The sequence below is a fragment of the Sorex fumeus genome, unplaced genomic scaffold, assembly GCF_029834395.1.
Source record: "Sorex fumeus unplaced genomic scaffold, SorFum_2.1 ptg000034l, whole genome shotgun sequence".
Classification (NCBI taxonomy): domain Eukaryota; kingdom Metazoa; phylum Chordata; class Mammalia; order Eulipotyphla; family Soricidae; genus Sorex; species Sorex fumeus.
The window spans coordinates 30,103,642-30,131,594 of NW_026606091.1; the positions used below are offsets into that span (position 1 = coordinate 30,103,642).

At 56.8% G+C, this 27,953-nt stretch overlaps 1 pseudogene; it reads right to left on the reverse strand.

Annotated features, from left to right (window-relative positions):
• Positions 1–690: 690 nt before the first annotated feature.
• Positions 691–15,764, reverse strand: LOC130026623 (polypeptide N-acetylgalactosaminyltransferase 12-like; annotated as a pseudogene).
• Between the last annotated feature and the right edge of the window lie 12,189 nt (positions 15,765–27,953).

A 27,953-nucleotide genomic window follows, 5' to 3' on the forward strand; every position in this document is an offset into this window, starting at 1 on the left:
TTTTCTTTTCGGGTCACACCTGGCACAGGGGTTACTACTGGCTCTGCACTCAGAAATTACCCCTGGCGGTGCTCAGGAGACCATATAGGATGCTGGGAATCGAACCCGGATCGGCCGCGTGCAAGGCAAACGCCCTACCCTCTGTGCTATCGCTTCAGCCCCACTAAATAGTCTTTTTATTAAATACGTAAATACGTGAGTAATCTCTCAATGCCCAGAAGGAACTAATGCCAGATTCCTAGATTTTACCTATCTACAGGGAGGAAACACCCAACCCAGCGTGTGAGGTAGTACCAAGGGATGCAAAGTACAAGCCGTGAGTCTGATTTCCTGGGAACTCATGCAGACATGCCCTGGGAACTACTGCAAATACCAACTTGAATTATATACCTCTTTTCTAGAGGAAATAAAACACACTATAAGAAAAATAATAGAAAAATATTTGAAAATTTTAATTCCCTGAAAACCACGAGTGAACATTTGATGGTTACTGAAAACGGGGGTATTTGGGAACCGTGGCAAGTGTTTCCAAACCAGTACCAAGTGCATTCACGTTATGCACCGAATCCCACCCCACCTTAACCTACGGCATCGGAGGAAGGCAGGTGAGTGGGCGCTCTGTCGGGGAGCCCGGCCCCTCTCTGCTGGGCACAGGGGCTAGGGCCCTCACTTCCGGTGTGCTCCCGCCTGTCATAGCATCTGTTCCTGGAAGAACCACTGCTGACGGCTTGAGAGGCTGCAGTCCCGTAAGAGTGGGACAAACTTGTCGTTGGATTCCTTCTCGGCCTGAACACATTTCTTCGACTGTTCGTGAAACAAAGAACCATCCTAGGAAAGATCACAGGCAATCTCAGAGAATGACAAGTGATTGCTCACAGGATTTTTCCTGAAAATGTGTTCTTGCAGGGCTGGATCAATAGTACAGCAGGTAGAGCATTTGCCTTGCACACGGCTGAACCGGGTTCGATCTCTGGCATCCCATATGGTCCCCCAAGCACTGCCAGGAGTCGTTCCTGATTGCAGAGCCAGGAGTAACCCCTGAGCATCGCCAGGTGTGGCCCCCAAACAAAAAAAATAAAATTTGAAAATAATTTTTTTAAAAATGTGTTCTTAAGCCTGTAGATCTTTTTTTTGTCCTTTCAGAAATATATATATTTAGAAATGTCTGCACTGGGTGAAGGAACCCAGAAGGTCTGGGGCACGGAGGTACAGCCTGTCATACAGCCTCCCTCTGACCCAAGAATCATCACCCTTCCAGACTCCACTTCTCATTCCTAACTGTAACATTTTTCTACCAGAAAATGTCCTCTACTTTCTTCTCATACATAGAATGAACCCTTTGTAAGTATGACAGAAGAATCTTCCCATCCCTGGGGCCAGGCTGAGAACGAATCCAAGGAAAGAGGACAGGTTTTTTGTTTTTTTTTGTTTTTTTTTTTTCCTTTTTCATTCTTATTATTTGTCTCCTCTTCAGTGCTTAAACCGTGCTTGAATGAGCCAAAGGTACAGCCGAATTACAAATCTCCTCAAGAGTCCATAGCAGAGGGGGTCACAGCCTGAGGGACCTAGTGCCTCTTGGGCCTGCATCCACTGCCCGCTCCAAATCTACGGTGATGGAGAACAGACCCCAGCGGGGGTAGTGTACACTGCAAGGAAAATTTCTGTGGGGGGTGGGATGCTCGGGTCCTCAGGGGTCACTTCTAGAGGGGCCTGGGTACCAGAGGTGGTGCCAGGGATTGAACCAGGGATGGCTGCCCACAGGACAAGCACCTTAGGAAATCCCTGCCTGGCCCTGTGCTACAAGTGACCACTCAGCGCCCCTGCCTGGGCTTGACAGCTTCCAAGGAAGCTGCCGGCTATCCACCGAGTCCTTCCTAGAGTTGGCCAAAGCTATGGGTACTGCCCTTGTTTTATTTGGTTCACCTCTTAAGTTATTTATTTACTGGAGGGTGTCCTCTAGACCACTCTTGGGATAGAAAACCGTGGAGATTTGGGCCAAGCAGGCCATCTTCTTGAATGCTAAGACCTGAGGAGGTGATGCTTAGGTCCTACAGTGCTGGGGCCACCAGGGCCATCCCAGTGATGCTCAGGACCTCCAGGGCTGCAAATGGTGAAGCTCAGGAGGGGCCACGTGGGATAAATCCAGGGCTGGGTGTGTGCTTTGGTGACCCCTGTAACCATCTCCCTGCCGCTCCCCCTGATTCCAGAGCTGGGGAAAATGGGGGTGAGGTTTATAGAAGTAGAACAGTTTCCCCACCACCCCAACCCTCCCCCTGCAGGATCTGCCCTCACATCTGCTTTAAGGAGACCCCATTCCCGCAGCAGCAGCAGCAGCCCCAGGCTGGTCTCAAGCCCCGCCCAGCCCCCAGCAACTTCAAGTGAACAAGAGAAGACAGGCAAAGCATTAGGGATCCTGCAAGTCAAAGGCCCCAACAGTTCCCCATCCCACCCCACCCCCATTCCCAGCGTGTCCCTTATCACAGCATGCCTGGGGCCTGCTCCTCCCTGAGACTCCCGGGGTCTACTACAGCCCCAAGATTGACAGCACAGATGACACTGCCCACTCACCACTCACAGAGCGCAGGAGGAAGTAGTGGTTCTCGGGGACCAGGTCCTGGCAGAGCTCCATGTCCAGGCTCTCCCCGCCCGCCTCCACCGCCACGCACCCCTCGGTCTGGTGGGTGTTGTAGCAGATCTCCTTCTGGGATGTATACTCGAAGAACTGCAAAGGAGCCGTTCGTGGGCAACGGTTACTGTCGGCCATGGAGAAATGGACGGACACCAGGCTGGATCAGAGCGCAGGGGCCAGGCAGAGAGCCTGAGTGTCCAGTCTTGAGGGTCTGTGAGTGCCTGGCCAGAGTTCCCCAAGGCCCCCTTCTCATGCTCTGCTTCTTCCCTGGGTGTTTGAGACCCCACACAGTCCCTACCCTTGAGCTGGCCAGAAAATGGACAGTCTCAGTAGCCGAGTGGGCAACTCTGAGGCCTGAGATGCCCTTTCTCTTCTCTGGGCTTTTCTGCCTCTTCCCGGCAAACTTGAGGGAGTTTGATTCAAGGCAATGGTACCGTGGAATCACTAAAATGTCCTGTGCAGGCAGGAACTGCACTGCCACGGAGAGGGCAGGCCTGGGTCACACAGGGAGACAGGGTGCTGGAATCCAGCCTCTCCGGCCAAGTAGGTGCCCTCCTGAGCCGACCCAGATCTGCAGGGTTTTCCTTTTTCTTCCTCCAACTGTAGGTATTGGTGCACGGTTAGTCATAACTGCACAAACGGGTTTCTCTGGGTCCTATCAGGCACTGCTTGATCCGTTTTCTATTTCCCAGATGTTCTACAATGAGTCTGTATTACCTTTGCAGGCAGAGAATCAGTTCATCTCACCCCTCCAGAATTACATGGTGCAGGGCCAGAGGGATAATACAGTGGAGAGGGTGTTAGCCTTGCTGACCTGAGTTCAATCCCTGGCATCCCATATGGTCCCCTGAGCACTGCCAGGAGTGATGCCTGAGTGCAGAGCCAGGAGGAACCCCTGAGTAACCCCAGGTGTGACTCAAAAACAAAAATAAAAACAAACAAAGAACTACATGATGTGAACCACCAAGAGGCCAAAAGGCACAATATTCCCAAAAAAGACATCGGAGCATGCATGGATCATGCAAGAGGAAATCATCAAATATAAACCATAAACATTCAATGATGACAATTAGTTAAAACACAGAAGCCAGAGTCTGTGCATAGGAGAAAGAGGGACAAGAAACTCATCTTCATCCGAAGGCGGATTCTCCAGATCCTCTCAGGCACATTTGCTTCACTTTCTATTTCTCAAATATTTTACAGTGAGTCTCTATTACCTTTATAAATTGAAGAGGTCAAATATTCACTTTTTTAAAAACACACATAGAGGTGCTGAAAGTAGATAAAGGACCAAACATAATGGACTCTGAGTATCTGTATTGCAAACCATAATGCCCAAAAGCAGAGAGAGAGTAAGAAAGAAATTGTCTGCCATAGAGGCAGGGGATGGGGGTGGCAGGAGGGACACTGGGAACATTGGTGGTGGAAAATGAGCACTGGCGGAGGGATGGGTGTTTGATCATTGTATGACTGAAACTCAATCATGAAAGCCCTGTAACTGAATACCACAGTGATTCAATAAAAAAAAATAAAAATTATAAAACAACAACACACATAGATTTTCCCCAATTTCCCTCTTTAAGAGGCTCCCAAGACCTTGAACCCAGGGGCCCTTGCTGCCTTTTTCCAGAGAGAAGCGTCACCTACCTGGTTCTGGCCCAGGCCGTGACAGGTGTACAGAATGACCTGGTGCCCCACAATCTGGTTTTCATCAGGAGGATTATAGTCAAAGCAGAGTCCTTGCAATCCTTTATTGTGGAGCTACCAAGAAACATAAGGGGAGTTTCCAGTTCAGGTTTACACACAACTGAGTCAACCCAGGATGCTGCGGGAGGAGAAACAGCGAGTGAGGAGGGCCCGGCACAAGAGCCAGGCCCAAAAGTAAGAGCTTCTGGGACCTGAGCGATAGTACAGAAGGTCAGATGGCTGGCCTTGCACATGGACAAACCCCAGCAACCCACAGGACCTCCTAAGCACCGCCAAGAGTGATCCCTGAGCACAGAGCCAGGAGTAAATCCCTGAGCACCGCAAGGCATGGACCCCACACCAAAAGTAAACAAATAAATAAATAAGAGCTTCCTTAATTTATTCATTTTGGATTTTTTGGGGGGGATTGAAGGAGGGGAGTATCACATCTAGCAATGCTCAGGGCTTACTTCTGGCTCTGTGCTCAGAGATCACACCTGGTGGTGCTTGGTGGGGAATCCTATGGGGTGCTGGGGATAGTGCCCAGTTTGGTCACGTGCAAAGGCCTGAAGAGCATCATGTCCCATGATCCCCTCCAGGGCTGCGCTTGGACAAAAGAGAAATGCAGTGGGACGGGGTGGGGTGGGGATGCAGGAGACAGAGGCAGGGCGAGCAAGAGTGACACACTCCCTGGGGCAGGCAGCCCACAACGGCCTCCTGATCCTCTCGGCACCTCGGGAGACCTGGACACTTCACAGTGGCCAAGGATTTGAACGTGTTCAGAGCCCGCTGGGTGCTGACCAAAGGGCTTCCAGATTGGGGGAAGCAGCTTCGCCCAGCCGTGCAGCCCAGGAGAGGGGAGTCTCTACCTTGGCGTGATTTCTCTCCAGAGTGAATGGCGCACTGGGGCCAGAGAGACAGTCTGGGGGGGGGGGGGGTTGGGCGGTGAGAGCACTTGCCAGGCAGGCAACCAAGCCCCAGTCTGACGCCAACACCATCATGAGTGACCCCTGAGCACCACCGGGTGAAGCCCAATCCCAACCCCCACAGCCCAAATACTTCCCATTTGTGTGCAGGGGTTTGGAGGGGGTGCGGAACGGGTTTTTAGGCCATACTTCGAGGTACTCAAGGGCCACTCCTGACGGTGTTCAGGGGACCACGTCTGGCACCGGGGATCAAACTAGGGTTGGCCACACAGAGGGCAAAGATTAACATTAACCCCGGGACTATCTCTCTGCCCCCCACCCCAAAGATTTCTTTTCTCTTTCTTTTGGTGAAAAACAGAAGTGACTCTCCTTTTCCTGCCCCATCCTCCTCTACCCCCCCCTCCGGTCCCCAGGACCCCTGAGGTGGGAATGACTGACTGGCCCAGACACTGAGACTCGGGTGTGAAGTGATGTGATGGGTAGAGGTGGTGTGGAGAGTCCAGGCAAGCCTCAGTCTCCTCATGCACAAAATATCAGGAAGAACCTGAGTCACGTTCACAAGTTCCCACGTGAGCGAGCTGAGAGCCAAACCCAGCCGGGGGAGGGGAAGAGCCAGGGGATACAACAGGGGAGGGCCGGGGCTGGGGAGCCCAAGGGACCGCATCGAGGACCTGCCCCATGCAGGGCGTGGGGACCCTGCCGGCAGCCCCCCCGGGCGCAGCCCTCTCACCATCCCGAAGCAGCCGGGCCGGTCCTCGGGCACGTGCAGCTCAGGATACACGTTCTCCAGGAACCACCTGAAGTCCTTACACTTGAGCTTCTCACGGAGCTGCTGCCTCTCGGTCACGTCGCCAAAGGACTCCTAAGGGGGGTCCATGCGGTCAGCCTGAAGGTCCTCCAGAGCCCCCCCAACTCCACCCCACCCCAGTCCTGGGGCGTGATGATGCCCCCAAGCCTCAGCTATGCGGGTGTGGGTGGGTGCCCAGGGAGAGAGCTGTGGCAGCCGGGGTACCACCCCCCCCACACACTCACACATGCGCGCGCACACACACACAGGGTTCCCCGTTGCCCAGCTCCAGCCTGGGGAGACCCAGTGCACCTCGATGGTCATGAAGCGCCTAGGACATGATGGGAGCCCCAAACCCCAGCCCTGTGGGCATCCCTGGACACACAGCACTTCTTCAATGGGACAGATTGAGGAAGGCTGGCTGAGGTAGACACGCATGCAAAGACAAGAGATGGGGCTGGGATGAGATGAGATAGCGCACATATGCATGACCCATCCCCGGCACCACACACACACACACACACACACACACACACACACACACACACTCACACACACATACATACTCTGTGTTGAAGAGATAGCTCAATGGTCAAGAGCACATACAGGAGGCCCAGGTCCGAGTCCCGGCACGGCAGGGAACCCCCAGCACTGAGTCAAGGGTAGAACCCAAGCACCTCCAGGTGGGGGTCATAAGTAAACAGGAACCAGAGAGCTTGTGCAAAGGGCAGGGCGCTTGCCTGGCAGGTGGCCACCCTGCCCTGGTCCCTGCCACCTCATTTGGTTCCCAGAAAAAAAATCACCAGGCATGATCCCTGAGTGCAGAGCCAGGAAGAGGCCCTGGCGACCATGGCATGGGGCCTGACCTCCCCTCCACGACAGAAATACCCACGATCTGAAGAAAATGCAGTGGCTGGAGGTAGCTGAAACCCAGCCCTGATTTTCCTAGAAGCAACAAGCTCAGGGTCCCCCAACCTGGGGTGGGCAGCATGAGCTGCTGGCTGTGATTCTCAAAGCCGGGTGGGCATCAAGAGACATCAGCAAAGGGTCATCACAACCATGGAGGAATCAAGTAATCCCCCACTGGCCTCACCAAGGCCCACCGCAGCTTCTCCCTCCGGAAGTGGATGTGCGGGCATGGAGGGTGGAGGGAGGAGGGGGGAGGAAGGGGGGGTTGGTTCTGAGGAGGCCTGCAGGGGTGAAGGCAGACGGGGCGGGCAGGAGGAGCTCACCAGGCGTGCGTGGGGGTTGCGGTGGTAGAAGAGCTCCTTGAACTCATCCAGCCACACTTCGGCAGCGCGGACACTGTTGGCCAGAGTCTTTTTGCGTGAGTAGGGAGCTTGCTTGGGGAAGACGTGGCCGACGTGTGAGCAGGGGTGCGTCTCCAGGGTCCCGCCGCACTGGCAGATCTGCAGGGCAGGGGAGTGGCTGGGTGAGGGGAACGGGTCCATCAGCACGGCTGTCCCTTGAGTACAGAGGCCGGGCACCAAGCATCACCCAAAGAGACACTGCCGAGACCGTACCCTCCAGGGCATGAAACAGGCGACCCCCCCCCACCCCACTCCTCACCCCACCGCCCATCCCCACCTCACCCACCCCCATGCACATGCGGGCTCCAGAGCGCAGCCAAAGAACAAGGGAGCGGCCCCAAGGTCTAGAAACCAGAACCAAGACCACAAGCCCATGCACTGCTTGCTCATGCGCGGGGCTCACAGGGCCCAGAGTGGGCCCGGCCAGGAGCCCGTGGGTGGGTGACAGTCCACACGGGCGGATTACCTGATCTCCTAGCCAGAGAAGAGAGGAAAGCAGCTAGGAAGGAGAGAATTGGGAAGGGAGAAAGAGGAACTGCCAGACACAGGAAGAGTAGCCTGGCACCTGGAGGAGAGGCAGAAAGACCATTAAAAGCACACCTCAAAACCCAACGAGGTAGACTCGTGCAAGGGCAAGAGAGGTGTGAACCATCACACACCACCACTGGCCCCCAAGATGAACCATCCAGAAAAGCAGCTGAAGCGCTGGAGACACAGTACAATGGGGTTGGGCACCTGCCTTGCATGTACCTGACCCAGGTTCAGTTTCTGACAGCTCCCACGGTCCCCTGAGCACCGCCAGGAGTGAGCCCTGAGTTTGGGTTTCAACCAAATTCAAAGAGAAAATTTTTTTTGAAAAAAAAGACCCAAAAGGACAGTACCTTACGATGGGAGAAGGAAAGCCCTGCGTGGAAGATAAAATTTCTATTTGGTTCACTCTTTATGCAAAGCTGGGATGTTCTATTACTTAAAAAAAAAAAATTCCAGGGGCCAGAACACTAGTACCGCGAGTAGAGCATACTGCCTGGCATGGGGCCAACCCAGGTTCAATCCCCGGCATCTCATATGGTCCCCCGAGCACAGGAGTCACCTCTGAGGGTAGAGCGCGGCATAACCTCTGAGCCCCACTGTGTGTGGCCCCAAAATAAAACAAGCAATCAGAAAAGATGAAAAAATTTCTCACAAAAATTAAACAGAGGGGCTGGAGCGATAGCAGAGTGGGTAGGGCATTTGCCTTACACTCGGCTGACCCAAGTTTGATTCCCAGCATCCCATATGGTCCCCCAAGCACCGCCAGGAGTAATTTCTGAGCACAGAGCCAGGAGGAACTCCTGAGCATCGCAGGGTGTGACCCAAATAACCCCCCCCCAAAAAAATTAAACAGTAATTTTTAACATCATCAAAAAGCACGACCAATGGCATATGGTCTTGAAATGTAATATGCCAGACACAAGTTCATTGGGAATCCCACGGAAATGGCGGGGGTTCTCACAGAACTGTCCCTCGGGGATTCTGAGGGCAGAGGGCGGCCTCAGGGGGTGACTCTTGCTCCTGCCTGCACGTCAAGCCACTGAACCTGACCCCTTTAACAAGCTCTCCCGAGAATCCTTCTCGGTGTCAGACTCTGAAAGTCACCCTGCTACATACATACAGAGGCGACTTCCTAAAGAGCTCAGCAAGCCTGGCGACCAAAGGTGGACCTGGAGGCAGGATGCTGTGTCTGGGGCCAACCTCAGCCCAGGGCAGCAGAGGGAAAGAAAAGAATCAGGGGACCTAGGAGGTTCCTTCCCTGCCTCCTGCTTTTCTAGTTAAAAGCACGTTCTGTGAGAAGGTCAGATGAGAGAAGCACATATATAGGCTGTCCACGTGTCCACTCTCAGGACACTGGACAAAAGGCCAAGGCGGGGGAAAGTCTAACAGGTTTTCATGAAATCCAGAGAGACAGAGGCATGGAGAGAGAGAGAGAGAGTGAGAGAGAGAGAGAGACAGACAGACAGACAGACAGACAGACAAGCACGGCTACAGAAAGACAGAGACAGACCCGAAAGGAGAATTCGAGGTTTTCTCTGCCCCAAACTTCCATTCCTGTATCATAAGACCCCAGATACTGAAAATAGTTCTTACTCACAGCAAACAGCCCACCAGCCATTGTCGGGGACCTGGAAGAGTTGCAACACCTGCGTCTCAGTGCCAGCCACAGGAACCCTTACCCAGGCCTGATCTGCCTTCACCAGTCTGGGAGCACTGGTGGTGGGGGGGGCTCTGCTGGGAGTCCTAGCTGGGGAAGCTCCCAGACCCCTCCAGATAATCAGAGAACTGCGTGTGATGCATGTGCTCACGAGGGGTCAAGGGCAGGGACAGCTGTTTCCAGGGCGGAGAGGGTACAGGACCGGGGCGTGTCCAGTACAGAGGAATGAAGGGTGCTGGGAAGGCCTCAGCATGGGCAAAGTCTAAGCATGAGAGGACCCCGGCAGCTGCAGATGGACCCGGAGAGAGGGCGGAGAGAGCACATGGCTGGGAGGGTGGTGGGGTGGGCGGTGGTGGTGGTCTCACAGCAGAGCCCAGGCACTCACAGATGCAGCGGGGGGCTGCTGGAGGCCATGAAAGATGATTCTAGCACATTTCCCTGAAGCCCTCGATTCTGGCGTCTTCCCCAGCCCCCAGAGTTGGCTCAGGTCGAAAGCTGGAAGGGAAGCACCCCAGAGTGCAGATGTGGGTGTGGGAAACTGGTGGCAGCCGGGTCCCTCTGGTGGCACGGGGGGGTCCTCCCAGCACTGCTGGCTCAGAGTACACGGGAAAAGGCCAGTGGGACTCCTTGGTGGGGGATGGAAGAACAGGAGGGAGGGAAGACCAAGGAAGGGAGAGAAGAGAGAGAAAAGGGAGGGAGAGAAGGAGGGAGGGAGAGAAAGAGGGAGGGAGAGAGAGACGAAGGAAGGAAGGAAGGAAGGAAGGAAGGAAGGAAGGAAGGAAGGAAGGAAGGACAGAAGGAGGGAGGGAAAGAAGGAGGGAGGGAAAGAAGGAAGGAAGGAAGGAAGGAAGGAAGGACAGAAGGAGGGAGGGAAAGAAGGAGGGAGGGAAAGAAGGAAGGAAGGAAGGAAGGAAGGAAGGAAGGAAGGAAGGAAGGAAGGAGGGAGGGAGGCAAAGAAAAAAGGGAGGAAGGAAGGAAGGAAGGAAGGAAGGAGTGGGGGAGGGAAGGAGGGAAAAGGGAGGGAGGGAGGGAGGGAGGGAGGGAGGGAGGGGTGCCAGCATGAGAGCATTTTCACAAGGCTTTAGGGTATAAGTCTAGGGAACAGGGTGACTGAAACACGCAAGAAAGCTGAGATGATGTGTGGAGTTCATGCACAATTCAATCAGCTAATCAGTGGCTGAATAAATAGCAGTACTCCTACATTTAAAAAAAAATGAGATGAGACTGTGGGAGGGGCAGGCAACTGACCATGAAGCTGCTGCATTTGTCCATGTGTGTGGGTGTGTGCACATGTCTTCATATGTGTGCACTGGGGGAGGGGGTTGGGGGGGAGGGAGTATGTCTCCACATCACAGGCTGCATCTGTGACCTGACACATGATCCCTCCTCCTCTGCCTCAGTCTCTAAATCTGCTGTGTGAGGGGCAATGCCAGCGGCCCCCCAGTGGCCACTCCAGCAATCCGGGTGTCACCCTCAATCCGTCCTTTTCCCCAGATGTCAATCAGCTTCTCCAAATCCCCCCACCGCCCCTGAGGTCCCCCAAACCCCCAGTCTCAGCCTCCATCTTCTCCTGCGCCCGCATTTCTGATGGGGAAGTCTGCAGAGCCTCCTAACACATGCCTGGTCCCTGCACCCCATCCTGTGCCCACCAGCTCCCTCACCACGAGGCACCAGGAGTAATTCCTGAGTGCAGAGCCAGGAGTAACCCCGAGCCTCAGCAAGTGTGGCCCGAAAACTAAGCCAAACAAATGAAACAGAACGCGAGCAGCCGGGCTCAGACCCAGGCTCACCCACTGACCAACGCTGGCTCTCGGCCGCCCTCACCCTGCGCCCTCACCCATCCCCTAACTGGCTTTAGTCCCACAGAGGCCTGCCACTAAGTGCTCAGAGTCGTCACCATGGAGTCGCCACCTGACCCAGAACCCCACGCCCACTTGGACAGCCGGAAGTGGCAGCCAGCCACCTCGGGCCCTGGAGACTGGCATCAGTCCAGGGGGCAGGGCACCTGTGATATCAGTCCTCCCCGGGGCATGGCACACAACTCCTGGACGGCGGACACACCCACCGGAGGTGAAGGGGCCAACAAAACCGGCCACGTTGACACAAGGCAGAATTATGGGTTCCCAAGGCAAACATCTCGGGACCGGCAAGAAGGCAAACGCGAAGGGACAAAGCGTGGTGGCGTCATTCGCGTGAGGCGTCTGGAAGGGGGAAAGTTTTTGTCGGGGTGTGTTAGAGGCCATGGAGCCGTTAGGGGCTGGGGTTGACACACACCGCCTGACGGTTGGAGAGATTCTGCGAGGTCGAGGGAAAAGCGCGCTTCAGTCTCCCAAGTTATATATTTAAGAACGGTCAGAGCAGTACATTTTAGGATACATACTTCACCCTATTTTTATTTATCTTGTTTTGACTTTGGCTTTGGCTTTGGGACCACACCCGGCAATGCTCGGGAGCAACTTCTGGCTCTGCACTCAGGAATCACTCCTGGCGGTGCTCGGGAAACCATAACAGGGTGCCTGGGGGATCGAACCCAGGGCAAACTCCTGCAAGGCAAGCGCCCTACCCACTGAACTATCTCTCCAGCCCCCTCACCTTTGTTTTTAAATAAACAAAATAGGTCAATGAATATGAACCCCACACTTAGAGCGGGGTGGGTGTAGAGTAAAAAAATAATCAGCAGATGCTTTAGAACAAAACCAGGTGGGGCCCCAGCGAAGCATCCCTGCCCTCCCCCCGGGCGTCTGCTACAGTTGGGGGGGGGTGTTATGCTCCCAGCCAGTCCTGACCTGATGACATCGATGGGGGACCGCATCCACTTCCGCTCCCGCTCAGGGACCACGTGCCACGTGAACACCAGCCGCCAGTCAAAGCCACGGATCTGAGGCTCTCCGGAGTTACCCAGGTACTCAAAAGTGTTCCAGTCAATCATGTCGATCACGGGGCACACCACCGCCGTCTCCTCCTCCCCGATCCTGCAGTGACCACACACACACACACACACACACACAAACACACACACACACTCACACACCACCCAGATATGGCCAGGACCGGAGTGACCGGGAACGCCCGCGCCCCTTCCAAGCCGTGCTCGCTCCCACTGAGGCCCAGTGTGTGCCCTCAGGTCCCCTGCTTCTGGACCCTGCATGGCATCGGTCCCCAATGCCACCCTCCAGCCTGGGATTCAGAGGGAGAGCGAGACACGACGATGGCTCTGCTCTCAGCCCCTGGCACTGGCCTGGGCCCCTGGGAGTCCAGCTGCTGGTACCCTCTTTGAAGTTGGGGAAGAGAAAGAAGCCATGAAGGAAGCCAGAGTGGGTGAGGACAGGGATGGGGAGGGCAGAGAGCAGCAGGGTGAGGCTGGGGGCCGGATGATGGACACCCACACCTGGGAGAGGAGACAGTGGGTGCGTGTGCTTCCAGAGGCCAGCTACGCAGACCCTGAACCCCCCCCGCATCCTTGTCCACGCCACATGGGGGCACAGCCCACCTGGAGAAGTCTGGGGGTGGCCGACAACAGTGATGCAGCATCAGGAGGGAGGAAGTAGAGGGAGTAAGTTGGGTCTGGGGGAAGGGCAGCCTGGAGTGGTTCCCCTCCCCCCTGCATTTAAAACCCTTTCAAAGAATGATACTTAAAAGCATAGTTTAAGACTACAGGGGTAAGAAAATAAAAATAACCCAGGCGAGGGCCATCTGCTTCCTGTCCATGATTCTGGTCATGGTTTCCTAGTGACGCTAAGGAAGGTGGACGCCAGAGACACAGGACCCCAGGGAAGGTGCCTGCCCGACAGGTGGCTGCCCTGGTTCAATCCCCGGCACCCCATGTGGTCCCCTGAACACCACCAGAGTGATCCCTGAGCAGAGGCAAGAGTAAGCCCTGAGCACTCACGGGTAAGCCCCTTCACACACACAACTCCCCCCCAAAAAATTCAGGGGCTGGAGCCATAACACAGTGGGTAGGGCTTTTGCCTTCCACGCGGCTGACCCGGGTTTGATTCCCAGCATCCATAGAATCCCCTGAGCACCACCAGGAGTAATTCCTGAGTGCATGAGCCAGGAGTGACCCCCTGTGCATTGCCGGGTGCGACCCATAAAAGCAAAAAATAAATAATAAATAAATACATAAGAGAAATTACTGTGAATCACCATTTCTGTGGGTCCCTTCAGACTTGACGAGCCCCAGGCAACACAGGTACTGGCTGACCTGGGAAAGTCAGCCCAGCATGAAGGAAAGACGACCAAAATGTGCTGCCTAGGGCTGTGATTTGATAAGATCCACACCATCCTGTTCTTGGCCTCTCTGCCCACGGCAGCACTTTTCGATTCAGGCACCTGACCAGCGTCAGTGAAAGCAACTCCCCTGTACCAGCAAGCCGTGGGTACAGCAGCGCCTGATGCCCTCGAAGGCTCCCAGACCAGGGTCCCTGATCATGTGACCAGGGATGGAGCCGTGGCCTGAGACTGGGTGACGGGGCACCCAGGCTGAGCCCGAGGCCCACGGAGCTGGGTCTCCCATGTTCCCACTGGGCACCGCCCACGCACCTCTGCAGCAGCGGCTCCGCCAGCCCTCGTGGCACTCGCAGTGGCAGTCCAGGAAGGTGAGGACGTCGCCCTTGGCCCCCGAAGCCCCGAGCAACCGGGCGCGCACCAGGCCCTCCCTCTTGGTGGCGCGGATGAGGCGCACCTTGGGCAGGTGGGCCAGCTTGGCTTCCAGGCGCTCCTTCAGGTGCTCTGGGGAGGAGAATGGGGCAGCCGGCTCACTCCCGCCCTGCCCGGGCAAGGGAAGGCTGGGATGGAGAACTCTAGAACCACCAGCAACGTTCCCACGTGCCCCCCTTGGACCCAGACGCCCAGGTCTCAGGACTGTCAGGACTTGGTGCCCAGCTGGCTCTATCGGCATCGCCTCATGCTCACCTGCCCTGCACTCTGTCATGGGCAACGCTGTCATGGGCAACGCTAAATGACCCTGAATACTCTTCCCACGATTTCCAGCCGAGCACATGGCCACCACCCCAAAGACATCAGTCCCCCAGGTTAAGATGTGTGATCCCCAACGCCCCACCTGGTCCTCTGAGCACACCAGGAGTGAGCCCTGAGCACAGGGCCAGGAGCAAGCCCGGAGAACCGCCCAGCGGGCCCCAGAACAAACAAGCGAGACTACAGTCCTGAGCATCCCCTGCAGCCAGGTGTGGCCAGGTGACTGTTCTTCTGCAGGGTGGGAGATGAGACCCCTACTAGGTGCTGCCTGAGTCCCCTGGACACCCTTCAGGACAGGTGGGAGTGAGAGAGAGAGGGGAGGGGCCAGGCTGGGGCAGTTCAGGGAGGACAGCACCCCAAAGAAGGCGAGTGTTCACCCCTGCCCCCCCCCCTGGCCCCCACACCTGCCTCCACACCTGCCCTCACACCCTCCCTCACAGTTGGCCCCCAACACCTCTCCCCCACCTCTGTCCCCAAGACCTCTCTCTCACACCCACCCCCCAACACCTGCCCTCTACACCTGTGCCCCCATGCCTAGAGCCCATACCTATCCCCCACACCTGTCCCCCACACGTGCTCCCACACCTGCCCTCTACAGCCATACCCCAACTGCGAGGAGACGTTCCCTGTTGTCTCCTGTAAATCACTGTTATCTAGAGCCTCCCAGAGAACAGCCCAGCACAGCCTTCAATCAGAACCCGTCCACAGCGAGAACCAGACAGAGCTCAGAGGCAAGAGCAGGGGAGGGGAGGATGGGGGTCAAGGGAGGGCGGGGTGGGGAAAGGGGAGGTCAGGGGAGGGTAGAGGGGAGGCCGGGTACCTCTATCGCTGTAATCATCCACCAGGATGACCTCCTCCGGCAGGATGTCTGGGGACATCTCGAGGACACTGTAAACGGTGCGAAGGAGGGTTGACCAAGCTTCGTTATAAAACGCGATGATCACGGACGTCGTGGGCAGACCTTCATAACTGTACTTCTGCTCTCTGCACCTGCAGAAGCAACACAGCCTCAGGGACGGGGAACACCCTGCACCAGGGCATCCCAGGCCTGGCACGGTGCTTCGAAGGACCTCTGAAGGGAACGTCAATCATGGTTGAGACCTGCCATAGAATTTGGCCGCATCTTCTAGAAATGCTTTGCCCTGGAGCCTCCTGGAAGCCTCAGTAGCTCCCAAGAAAGGTTGTACAACGACACCCAAAAAGCCTGAAGTCACTCTGGTAAGGGCAGGCTGGGTCACCCACGAAGTCGTACTGTTGACATGGCCTCCAGGGACAGATGGCCCAATGATGAACCTGGCTCAGACCCAATGCGACAGGGCCATCCCTGGGATGGGATGGGATCCTCCAGAGCTAAAGTTGATGGTGCCCAGGGGGCAGGCAGTGTCCAGGGAGGCACCTGTGTCTTTGCACACGGTCCCCTGACCCTGAGCTCTCTCCCTGGTCTGAGGTTGTGTATTTAAGCTGGGCAGCAACGTTCACAGTTTTGCCACCCAAAACCTAGGCAGGCTCCAAAGACAGGAAGACGGTTCCATCCTCAGGCTGAGCAGGTTTTACCTCTGTCCACTTCCACTTCAACCGCACTGCCCAGCTTCTACTCAGCTCTCTCCCCCTCTGCCTGGCACCCTCCCTACCCTCCTTCCAGAACCACCTGGAAAAAGCCCTGTGTGGAGAACACCTGTCTGGGGTGGCCGCTCCCTCCGACCGTCTCCCGTTCCTGCATACCACAAACTCATGTCCCCTCCACTCATCCCCTCCTCCCACGCCCCAAGTCTCCTCACAGACACGTTTGACTCATGCAAGGCTTGGGGCTGGGGCACAGGAATGCTAGGGACACTGGTGGACACCACAGGGCAGCCTTGTGGGGAGAGGAGGTTCGGGAACACGTATGTCTGGCTGAGAATCAAATCCATCTCTGATGGTGGGGCACAGGGTCACTGTGGGCTTGTGCTGTCTGGGGAGCCTGTGGGCAGTGAAGGGTTCCACACTGGGGTGAGGCTCTGGGCAGAGAAATTCCATCCAGTCCTTGAGAGGTTTGGGAAATACAGGAGGTTTGCAGGTCCTTTACCTGAGACATGATCTGGCCACTAGGGGGCCTGGCACCCAGGAAGCATTGGGGGCAAGGTGGGGGCTCTTCCCGGTGGGCACTACAGAGGGGGTGTAGACTGAACAGGCACCATGGACATGGGCATGTCATGTCAGGTTCTGATCCATGGGGAGACCCCCACAGGACAGCTCATGCTTCATCAAGAAGCATGAGCCGTTCCCTGGCAGGACCCACCCACCCAATGCCACACACCCACACAGGCTGGGATGCATCCATTTGTAGAAACAATCTTGGAAACAGGACAGTGGCTGTCAGGGAGACTGATTCAGCCCTCTCCCCTCTCTCTCCTCTGCCACCAATTCATGATCCCCTAAACTGTCCCAGGTAGTGCCTAGAACTCAGTTGCTGACTGTTCAGCCTCCATCCTTTTCAGGACTTCCTTTGCCAGAATAGAAAAAGTGCACTGGAGGAGGGGGAGCTCTCGGCTCAGACTTTTGCTTGGTCTGTAGCCCATGATTCTGTCTGCCAAGCCTAAGGGGAGGGAACCAAGCAGGCAACAAGAGGCAGAAGTGAAAAACTAGGCAGGACCTCTGAGAGACCCACTCTAGGAGGTGGACAAGATGGATGGGTCAGGAATCACCAAATTTGACAAGAATCAAATGTGAGATTTGCTCTGACAAAATGGTGACCAAAACCAAATGGCAACCGGCTGAGTGGACAGCAACATTCCTGGAGTCAGAGATCACCTTGTTCCAGGTGAGGAAGACAAGACTTATCGCCCACCTGGTGACAGGAAGCCACCAGGCTTCATTCGAGGTTCCTTACCATTGACCCACGAACAGATGAGTAGGAACAGACCAAGACAACTTAAAAGCCCCCTTAGTCTAACCCAGGGAGCGGGTGTACCATTGCCTCACCTGAGGTTTGGAAAGTCCGCCCGAGAGCACCCCCAGTAAGCTACTCCTATTTCTTTAACTTTATTTATATGTCTCTGTCCTTCTGTCTGACCCGGATAGGGTTCCCAAATCTCTCACCGAGGAAGAGAGTGAGAGCAGTTTGCCCGAGCAGTCAGGGAGAAAGCCCGCCTTCCTCCTTCCTCTCTTCTCAGCCAGGAATACAAAGTCCCCAAACAGCCCCAAAGAGTGTGTAGAATCCGGTCACTGTATGGTACCAGCGGCCAAGCTTCAGGGCTGTCATGCGCAGAAACAGGACCCCACAATGGGGAGGGGAGAGCTGAGTTGTAACTTCTGACCTCCAAATCATTGTTTGCTAGTGCTGGCGCGATATATCTGCCATCCTGATCCCTTGGACCTTGTGGAGGGGGACATTTCTTCCCCAATGTTTCCTTGGACCTAGTGGGGGGGCACATCTCGGCCCCCCCGATCCCTGGCATCCAGTGGTAGGAGGGACCTCTCTGGCCCCCCCCGATCCCTGGCGTCCTCTGGTGGGGGGTCATCTCTGTCCCCCATCCCTGGAGTCTAGTTGGGGGGCATCTCTGGCCCCCCTGATCCCTGGCGTCTAGTGGCGGTGGACATCTCTGGCACCCCGATCCTTCGGGTCTAGGGGGGGAGACATTTCTGCAGTTTGCCTGAGCAGGGATGGAAGAGGCTCACGGGAACGCTCAAACAATGGAGCTTAGAAACTGGAGTCACCACTGTGGGAGCACCTGAGAGCAGTAGGCACCACTGTATCTTAGATGAAAGTTGTTACCGCAGAATCGAGGTAGCCTGAAAACAACCTACATAATTAGGCTGTCACCTGCTAATGCCCATTTGGGGGTAGCTGGATAGAGCCTGCACACATGGAATACACTGGGATGCTTCCGGCAAACTCTTGGGTGCCACCTGTGTCTTGGTGAGACTCTGTAAGATTGATTCTAAGAGGAAAAACTCCCAAGAGAGTTGTTCAATGGGAGAACAACTCTCCCCACCGGCAAGAGGGTGAGAGGGGTCAAGCTGCTGATCCCCACAGTCTCCCAGCTCCCCAAACCTCAAGGCAAATCTGGACTTGGTGTTTCCAGAGTCCAGGGACCCAGAGGCAGGACACGGGGAGCTAAGCCCAGAGTCCCAGTAGAGGCTGCGAGAGGGTGTGAAGGACATGTGTGAGGTGTGCAGAACCGTGAGAGTGAATGGGCGACCCCAGGCCCATGGTGCACGTAGAGGGGCAGGGCTATGAACTGGGCACCAAGGGGCAAACCAGGAGCTGCCTGTGCCTGCCCTGGGCTGCCTTACCAGGAGTGTGACTCCCAGAAGAAATGTGACTGGCAGGAAGGGGCGTGGCTGACCAAATTCCTGGAAATGACTGGAACAGGATGGCTCTTCCTTCTGAGGCTTTGCCATCTGGTCTGACACATGGATCTGGACACACTTCTTGTCAGCAGTAGAGTGTCACTCAGCCAAGGCTGTCCCACCAGGTCCAGGCGTGCAGGAACAAAGAGGAGTCAGAGCCTGGTTCTCTACTTCATGGGGTCTGACCGTGCTGTGATGGTGGCAATGGGACTTGTATTAGGTAACCTGATGGTCCACACAGAAGAGGGGCGCTATTATCAGGGATCAGCTCTGTACAGCTCGGGGACACTAGAAACATGTTTCATCCACAGCCCGATCCTGCTCCACTGATAACACACTGTCTTCCTGCCAGGGCAGGTGCCATGGAGAGGGACCCTGAGTGAGGGGTCAGCACCTTGGACCCACCTGCTGCAGGAGCACTTTCAAGTCCTCATCCTGAGAAACCTGATGTGGCCACTAGGGGCAAAGTGGGGTCTGTCCCTGGTGCACTGCAGAGGGGAATGGGGAAACAGGCACCAGGGGCAGGGGAGGCCATGGAGGTGCTGCAGTGGAAGGCAGGGCTCTGGGTGCTGCATCCTGCCCTCCCTCCTGGGGACGCATCCGTGATTGAGACCTTCAACCCTTGGGGTGGACTCTCCTGGGGTCATTGACAGGCTTCACACAGGGGCAGGCAGGTGAAGCATCTTGGCATGGTGACATGGCCGAGGCTTCCCACAATCTAGAAGCAATTGTCAACTACTGGCCAGACCTGCCCCGCCCAGTGACACACACACCCACACAGGCCTGGGATAGATCCATTTATTGCAACAATCGTGAAAATCAGACAGTGGCAGTCAGGGAGAAAGCCCGCCTTCCTCCTTTCCCCCTTCTCAGCCAGCAATACAAAGTCCCCAAACAGCCCCAAAGAGTGTGTAGAATCCGGTTACTGTATGGTACCAGCGGCCAAGCTTCAGGGCTGTCATTTGCAGAAACAGGACCCCACAATGGGGAGGGGAGAGCTGAGTTGTGACTTCTGACCTCCAAATCATTGTTTGCTAGTGCTGGGGGGATATATCTGCCATCCTTATACCTTGGATCTTGTGGAGGGGGACATTACTTCCCCACTGTTTCCTGGGGCCTAGTGGGGGGGGGGGGAATATCTCGGCCCTTCTGATCCCTGGGGCCTAGTGCGGGGGACATCTCGGCCCCCCTGATCCCTGGCGTCCAGTGGTGGGGGGCCTCTATCTGGCCCCCCCGATCCCTGGCGTCCAGTGGTGGGGGGGCCTCTCTCTCTGGCCCCCCCGATCCCTGGCGTCCAGTGGTGGGGGGGCCTCTCTCTCTGCCCCCCCCCGATCCCTGGTGTCCTGTGGTGGGGGTGCCTCTCTCTCTGGCCCCCCCCGATCCCTGGCGTCCTGTGGTGGGGGAGGCCTCTCTTTCTGGCCCCCCCGTTCCCTGGCGTCCAGTGGTAGGGGGGCCTCTCTCTGCCCCCCCGATCCCTGGCGTCCACTGGTGGGGGGGCCTCCCTCTCTGGTCCCCCCGATCCCTGGCGTCCAGTGGTGGGGGGCCTCTCTCTCTGGCCCCTCCCGATCCCTGGCGTCCAGTGGTGGGGGGGCCTCTCTCTCTTGCCCCCTGATCCCTGGCGTCCAGTGGGGGGGGGCCTCTCTCTCTGGCCCCCCTGATCCCTGGCGTCCCGTGGTTGGGGGGTCTCTCTGGCTCCCCCCGATCCCTGGCCTCTAGTGTTGGGGGGAAGGCATCTCTGCCCACCCTGATCCCTGGCGTCTAGTGGTTGGGGGAGGCATCTCTGCCCCCCCCCGATCCCTGGCACTAGTGGTGGGGGGAGGCATCTCTGCCCCCCCCAATCTCTGGCATCTAGTGGGGGGGCTTCTCTGGCCGCCCTCGATCCCTGGCCTCTAGTGGTGGGGGCAGGCATCTCTGGCCCCCCCTATACCTGGGTTCTAGTGGGGGGGCATCTCTGGCGCCCCCGACCCCTGGGGTCCAGTGGTGGGGGGGCCTCTCTCTGGCCCCACCCGATATCTGGCATCCAGTGGGGAGGCTGGGGGGATATATCTGCCATCCTGATCCCTCGGATCTTGTGGAGGGGGACATTTCTTCCCCACTGTTTCCTGGGGCCTAGTGGGGGGGTGGACATCTCCGCCCTTGTGATCCCTGGGGTCTAGTGGGGGGGACATCTCGGCCCCCCCGATCCCTGGGGTCCAGTGGTGGGGGGGCCTCTCTCTGGCCCCCCCGATCCCTGGAGTACAGAGGTGGGGGGGCCTCTCTCTGGCCCCACCCGATACCTGGCATCCAGTGGGGGGGGCCTCTATCTGCCCCCCCTAATCCCTGGCGTCCAGTGGTGGGGGCCTCTCTCTCTCTCTGGCCCCCCCGATCCCTGGCGTCCTGTGGTGGGGGGGCCTCTGTCTCTGGCCCCCCCGATCCCTGGCGTCCAGCGGTGTGGGGGGCCTGTCTCGATGGCCCTCCCCGATCCCTGGCGTCCACTGGTGGGGGGGCCTCTCTCTCTGGCCCCCCCGATCCCTGGCGTCCAGTGGTGGGGGACCTCTCTCTCTGGCCCCCCCCGATCCCTGGCGTCCAGTGGTGGGGGGGCCTCTCTCTCTTGCCCCCTGATCCCTGGCGTCCAGTGGTGTGGGGGCCTCTCTTTCTGGCCCCCCCGATCCCTGGCGTCCCGCGTTGGGGGGGCCTCTCTGCTGCCCCCGATCCCTGGCATCTAGTGGTAAGGGGATGCATCTCTGTCCCCCCCATCCCTGGCGTCTAGTGGGGGGGGACATCTCTGCCCCCTGATCCCGTGGTCTAGTAGAGGGGGAAACTGTGCCCCCTGATCCCTGGGGGGCCCAGGGGTGGGGACATTTCTTCCCGCACATCTCTGGGTCTAGTGGAAGGAGATTTTACTGTCCCCCTGATATCCTGTGTATTGAGATGGAGATTAGTTGTGGCTTTGCCCTGATTCCTGGTCTTGCAGTGAGGGATATCCCTGGTTCTAGTGGAGGGAGAAGAGCAAAGGGCAGAGGAAGAAGGCAGAACTCGGGTGGCGTGGGGAGGACGGGGATGGGCGAGATCAATTGGGTGAGAGAGGCAGGGTGCTTAGGTGCAGTAAAATCGAGGTGTCAGCTGGGTGTCAGGCTGCTAGTGGAGCTCTTGCTGACCAGCTGCATTTTCTGGATTTTCGGCGGGTCATTACAGGACCTGGGTTCGATGTCGGTGGACTCCTCTTCCTTAAGGACAGCAACAGGAGCGTCTCCGGATCTCACACAGGCCATGGTCCCTGCCCCCTGGGACTTGACTGTCTCCTCCAGCTCCTGGACTCTGGCACTCCTCCTGCCTGGCCCCCTGCGCCTCCTCCTTCTCTGTGGCCTCCAGCTCCTCACGTTTTGTGTCCAGGAGCACCTGTGTGTTGTTCGTCTCCACGCCAATCCCTTTGGAGTGGATGGGATGTGGGGCAGCATTAGGGTCTCAACCAAGCAAGGGAGGTGGGGGGCTGGGGGTGGGGCCGCCTGGCTCCCCTCCCCAGTAACCCCGCCCTCTGACCCACAGGGGCTTCTCCCGGCCCCAGAGCTCCTGGCCCCTCTCTCACCTGGTCTCCCTCAGCTCCCTGATGGCGGCCTCCAGCAGGGCCTGCTGCCTTGGTGGCACCTGCAGCAGCTAGTCTATGGGCTGCTTCTGCCACAGCATCTGCTGGTACAGCTGCTCCTCCTTGGAGCCCAGGTGACTGCGGGCATCCAAGTGCTCTTGTCGGCAGCTATGTGCATTTCCAGGTACCAGCAGATCGGCCCAAGGGAAGCCACTGGCACTGCACCTTTTCGTCCTGCCCTGGCAACTGTGGGAGGTAGGACAGTGTCTGTGAGGACAGGCAGGAGGGCCGACTAGATCCCAGCCAGGAGATGCAGGGCTGACACACTCACCCACAGGCCCCCATGGGGTCTTTGTCCCAGAGCCTAGGTGTTGGGTCTCCCTCTGCCTCGGACCCTGACTCCTACCTGGCAACTGCCAACTCCAGACCCCTCTGTGTAGTGTGGGCCAGTCAGTGCCACCACAGCCCTCATTTAGGGCATTCTGACCTGTCCTTCCTCCCATCACCCAAGGCAGGCTCTTGGCCTCACAGGGGGTCTCACCAACCCATTTCACAGACTAGGAAATTCACAGCCCAGAAGTCTGAAGTGTTATGCCCCCAAAATACCCCAGGGTGGAGGGGAGCTGATGGCCGGCAAACCCTGCACCCTCTCACAAAACTCTTGGTGTACAGCAACTTTTCGTGGGCTCGCGGTGAAGACATGTTGGAAAGATAGGTGATAATTGGAGATGATAGGAGACTCGCCCAGCTCCAAGACTGGGGAATGTTACCCAGACCCCTTCCACTGTTGCTGAGACACAACTCAATCCTGGCTGGGCTCCCGGCTGGCCACCCCTCAGCCCTCAGACTCCAGGCGGCGCTGCGCCCGCTTCTCTCACCCCAGCTCAGTCCCCTTGGCCCCCACTCGCATCCGCAGTTGTGCTCTGGGTTCACCCGTTGTTCCTGGAATCTCCTGCCTCCACCTGTCCTTGCAAATGTTGTCAACGATGTGGCTGTTTCGGGCGCACCCAGAGGCCGGTAAACCTGAGAGGAAGCAGACAGTCAAGGACCCCAGACCTTCAACCGCACCCAAACTTCATGGTCCACAGCCCCGACTCTTGGTTCCTCCTGCTCATCTCGGGGGCTGCTCATTTCTCACCGCCATCTGCTGCTCTGGGCCCCTTACAAATTGGATTCTTTCCTGCTTTGGACCCACTGGAGCCCTCCTGGCAGTGCTGGCAGGGACACGAGGGACAACTAGAAACAAGCGTTCTATGTCCCGGCCCTAGAGCTCTCTGCATTTTCATGGTCGTAACATTCTGGGGAGTGGACAGCTGACCCCATTTCCTCTGGCTGCCCGCAGAGCAGGACACAGGTGCGGAGGGACGTGGAGACTCGCCCAGCTCCTGCTCCCAGCCTGTCTCCCCTGTCACAGTGCCCCATTCACAGGGCCCCTCCCTGAACACTCGAAGTCACTCCTCCCCGCCTTGCCCTCCTCAGACATCACAGGTTTCTAGCTCCTGGTGCTATGCACCAGCCCAAATCACTCTCCACTAAAAGATGACGCTCTGCCAAGCAATCTTGCGCCTTTATAAGATACACTTGATGTTTTAAAATTCTGTTCTTTCAGGAGGGGCTCTCTGGGGACTCCCATCCCAGAGTCCTGGGAGACCCTGACGAGGAGAGAGGCTGCTGGGGACAAAACTGCTGGAAGTCTTGCTGGAAATGGGCACGGGCTTGATCCTGTGGCCTCGGGGCCATACACTGACCAGTGCAGGGCCAACGCAGGGCCTTTTCTTACAGTCCATTGCGCTCGGCCAATTTCCAAAGATCCCCTAGAGATGATACCTAGAGGTGACCCGTAGATGTCCCGTAGAAGGGTCACCATCTGGAGGTGACCCCTAGATGAACCCTCGAAGGGTCAACAGGGGGAAGGTGTGATGGGGCCACTTCTCCCTCAAGCATCCTTGAGAGAGGGTGCCCCGAGGGGCGGGGCCACGAGCTTTTTTTATAGGTAGGGAAGGGGGCGTGGCCTCGGGGCTGCAACCCCATTGGCCAGGGAGAAATCTAGAGCTCCCAGGGGTAACCTCACTATGAAGGCTGCACCAGCCTCTGCCCTGGTGGGCCTGACGGTCCTCCCCAACCCCACCCGGACCCTTGGGCACTGCCCCCTACCGACAATGGTGGCTTGGAACTCTGTGGGCCCCACGGTGAGCCAGGAGCACTGACCCATTCAGTCTCCCATAGCTCAGTCCACGACTTTCTCTTTCCCAGAGATCACGCCCAGGCTGGGGTGCAGCTGCCAGGATTAGCCCCTGAGCAACCCTAGGTCTGGCCTGGCTGCTGCTGTGGGAGCTCAGTTAGCCTGGCAGAGGGGCTGTCCTGGTCGCTGTCCCCACCACCCCTCACTGCCCAGGCCTCTCTCTCTCCTTTCTGTCCTTGGAGCCCCTACCCTCCCTGCCCTTCCCCTCTCCTCTCCTCAGACCCGCAGAGTTCTTGCTCCCGCCTTATCCGGTGTCCACGTACTCTCTGTCCTTCTGTCTCTGCTTCCTGCCAGACTGGCAGCAGCCAGTTTGTGAGGCCTTTGAGCCCCCAGACCCAGTCAGTCCTGACCAGTTCCCCCTGTTGCACAGAGACTTCCCTTTCTGAGTCCTGGAGAGCTCTTAATGACCCCATAGAACCTCCCCACCCCAGCTCTGCCCCTTTCTCTGAGGCTCAGTCTATCCTACTGGGAGCTGGACACCAGACTTGGCCTTGGGGAAGCTGGACACTTCTCTGGTGTTGCTCCCGGCCTGTTCTGGAAATCCCTCTCAATACACACACTCCCAACTAGGGCCACTCAGCCTGGCCACGCTGCCCTCACGAGTCCTGCAGCCTGAAAGGAATCCCAACTCCCCCATATCGCCTGTGCCCACTATGGCACCCCAGAGTGCCCCTGTCCTCCCTGCCCTGAGCACATTCAGCCCCAGTGGTCTGTGGCTGTCTCCTGTAGCTCTGACATCTCCCTCTCTCACTTTCGCTGGGCTGAGATTCAAATCCATCTCTGATGGTGGGGCATAGGGTCACTGTGGGCTTGTGCTGTCTGGGGAGCCTGTGGGCAGTGAAGGGTTCCACACTGGGGTGAGGCTCTGGGCAGAGAAAGTCCATCCAGTCCTTGAGAGGTTTGGGAAATACCTGGAAGTTTGCAGGTCCTTTACCTGAGGCATGATCTTGCCACTAGGGGGCCTGGCACCCAGGAAGCATTGGGGGCAAGGTGGGGGCTCTTCCCGGTGGGCACTGCAGAGGGGGTGTAGACGCAACAGGTACCATGGGCATGGGCATGTCATGTCAGGTTCTGATCCATGGGGAGACCCCCACAGGACAGCTCATGCTTCATCAAGAAGCATGAGCCGTTCCCTGGCAGGACCCGCCCCATCCGATGCCACACACCCACACAGGCTGGGATGCATCCATTTGTAGAAACAATCTTGGAAACAGGACAGTGTCTGTCAGGGAGATTGATTCAGCCCTCTCCCCTCTCTCTCCTCTGCCACCAATTCATGATCCCCTAAACTGTCCCAGGTAGTGCCTAGAACTCAGTTGCTGACTATTCAGCCTCCATCCTTTTCAGGACTTCCTTTCCCAGAATAGAAACAGTGCACTGGAGGAGGGGGAGCTCTCGGCTCAGACTTTTGCTTGGTCTGTAGCCCAAGAACCGAAGGTTTGAGTGTTGCCTCGTTTTCTCTGGGCCAAGGAGGAGTAGATGGTTGTACCCAAGTGCCGTTTTGAAAATCAGATGATCTGAATGAGTGTTTGCTCTAAGCACTGAGATACTTCCAAGTACTGCTTCATTGACCCTCATGGCCTGTGTACATACCTGAGAGGTTTGGGGTTTGTGGGGATCTCTATTTGCTCCAGCCTTTGTGATCAGGAGACCCTGTGGTGCCAGGGGACGTTCTTGACCTCATGCATCCCAAGCCTGTACTGAGTCTCCTGAGCCTTCTCTCTGGCCTTCTGGACAGAATTTTAACTCAAAAAGTGGAAAATGCCCTGGACCATGCAAGGACAACCCACAAACCGGAAATATCTCAACATTTAGGTGGGAAAGCAGGGGTGAGAGGCATTCTCCACTCCTCTCTCCTGGGATATAGTCTAAGGTGGGGGTGGGGAGGTGGTCATTTATTATTGCTACTCTTTGAACTATTTCTATGGGGGTGAGTATTTCTGCTCCTGGGACTCCTTATTGTGTAGTGCTGGAGGACATGTCTCCTATCTGAGCTCTGTTCTCTGTTGTGGGTTATTTCTCCCCCCAGAGCTCTTGTGTTTAGTATTGGAAAACAATTTTCCCCAACATCGCTAGTGTTATTTTCTGGAGGAAATTTCAGCTCTGCTCATCCCTGGTGCCAAGTAATTGTGAACATTTCTGTCCCCGGAACCCTGCTGTCTATTGTTAGGGGAAACCTCTGCACCCCATGTCACTGGTGCCTACTGCTTGGGGCCTGTTTTTGCCTCCCAGACCACTAGTGTCTATTATTGGGGGACATTTCTGCCCTCCACATCCCCGGTGCCCAGTGTTGGGGGACATTTCTGCCTCCAGATGCACAGTCTTGCCCACACTACCAGCTTGTCCTTCTTGACTGTTACCACCTCCAGCTCCTCGGGCTTTATGATCTCCACTGTGTTCGCCTCCACTTCAGTGCCCTTAGATTGACTGAAACTGGATAGACTGCGGGGCAGCCCCAGGCTCTCACCCAACCAAGGGAGGTGGAGGGCTCGGGGGCAGAGTCAGCCTGGTTCCGACCCCCAGGGTGTCCTGCCTCCTGACCCCCATTGGGGGCTTCTCCCTCCTGAGGACCCTGACACACATTTTCAGGACACTTTTGTGTCAAAGCAGCAGCCAAGTCCTGGCCTGAATCAGGCCACTGTGGAATGTCCAAGTGGACTGTCACTGCTCAGGCAGAGTCACAAGTGGAGGGCCAGTGCTGTCACCCCCTTTCCCTCCCTCACCCCTTCCCACTAGCAGGGAAATCCCTCTTATGGCCTCTAAGAACTTGAGCAATCCTTCCTTAGGGCACTGCGAAAAGGCCGGCCCTGTCTGCTTGCAGCACTTTTCTTTGGGTGCTGGCACCACACCCAGACATTCTCAGGCTTTACTCCTGACTTAGCTCAGGGACCATACCTAGTGGAACTAGGAGGGCCCATTGATCCAACGTCAGCAGTGTGCAAGACGATCACTTTATCTGCTGGACTAATGCCCTGCTCCAAGCAGTACTTTTCTTTCAGCTGCTTCCCACCTAAATCTCCTTCCTGTAGAGTTGGGCACCATTAAAGATGCCTCACTCCCCCTTCTGTACGGCACAGTGCCCAGGGAGACAGCCCCGTGGAACCCGAGGCTTCCACTCCTGAGCACTTTCAGACTTTTCAAGAATGGGCCCCAGGGATATTGCAGGGGTTAAGGTGCTTGCCATGATACGGCCCAGCACTGTTCAAGTCCTGATACTAGGATCTCCTGAGCCCTGCTGAAGAGGAGAGGGGACCTCTGCCCACACTTCCCGCAGGCTAACGTCAGACAGAGCAGGAGCTGCCATGAGGCACAGG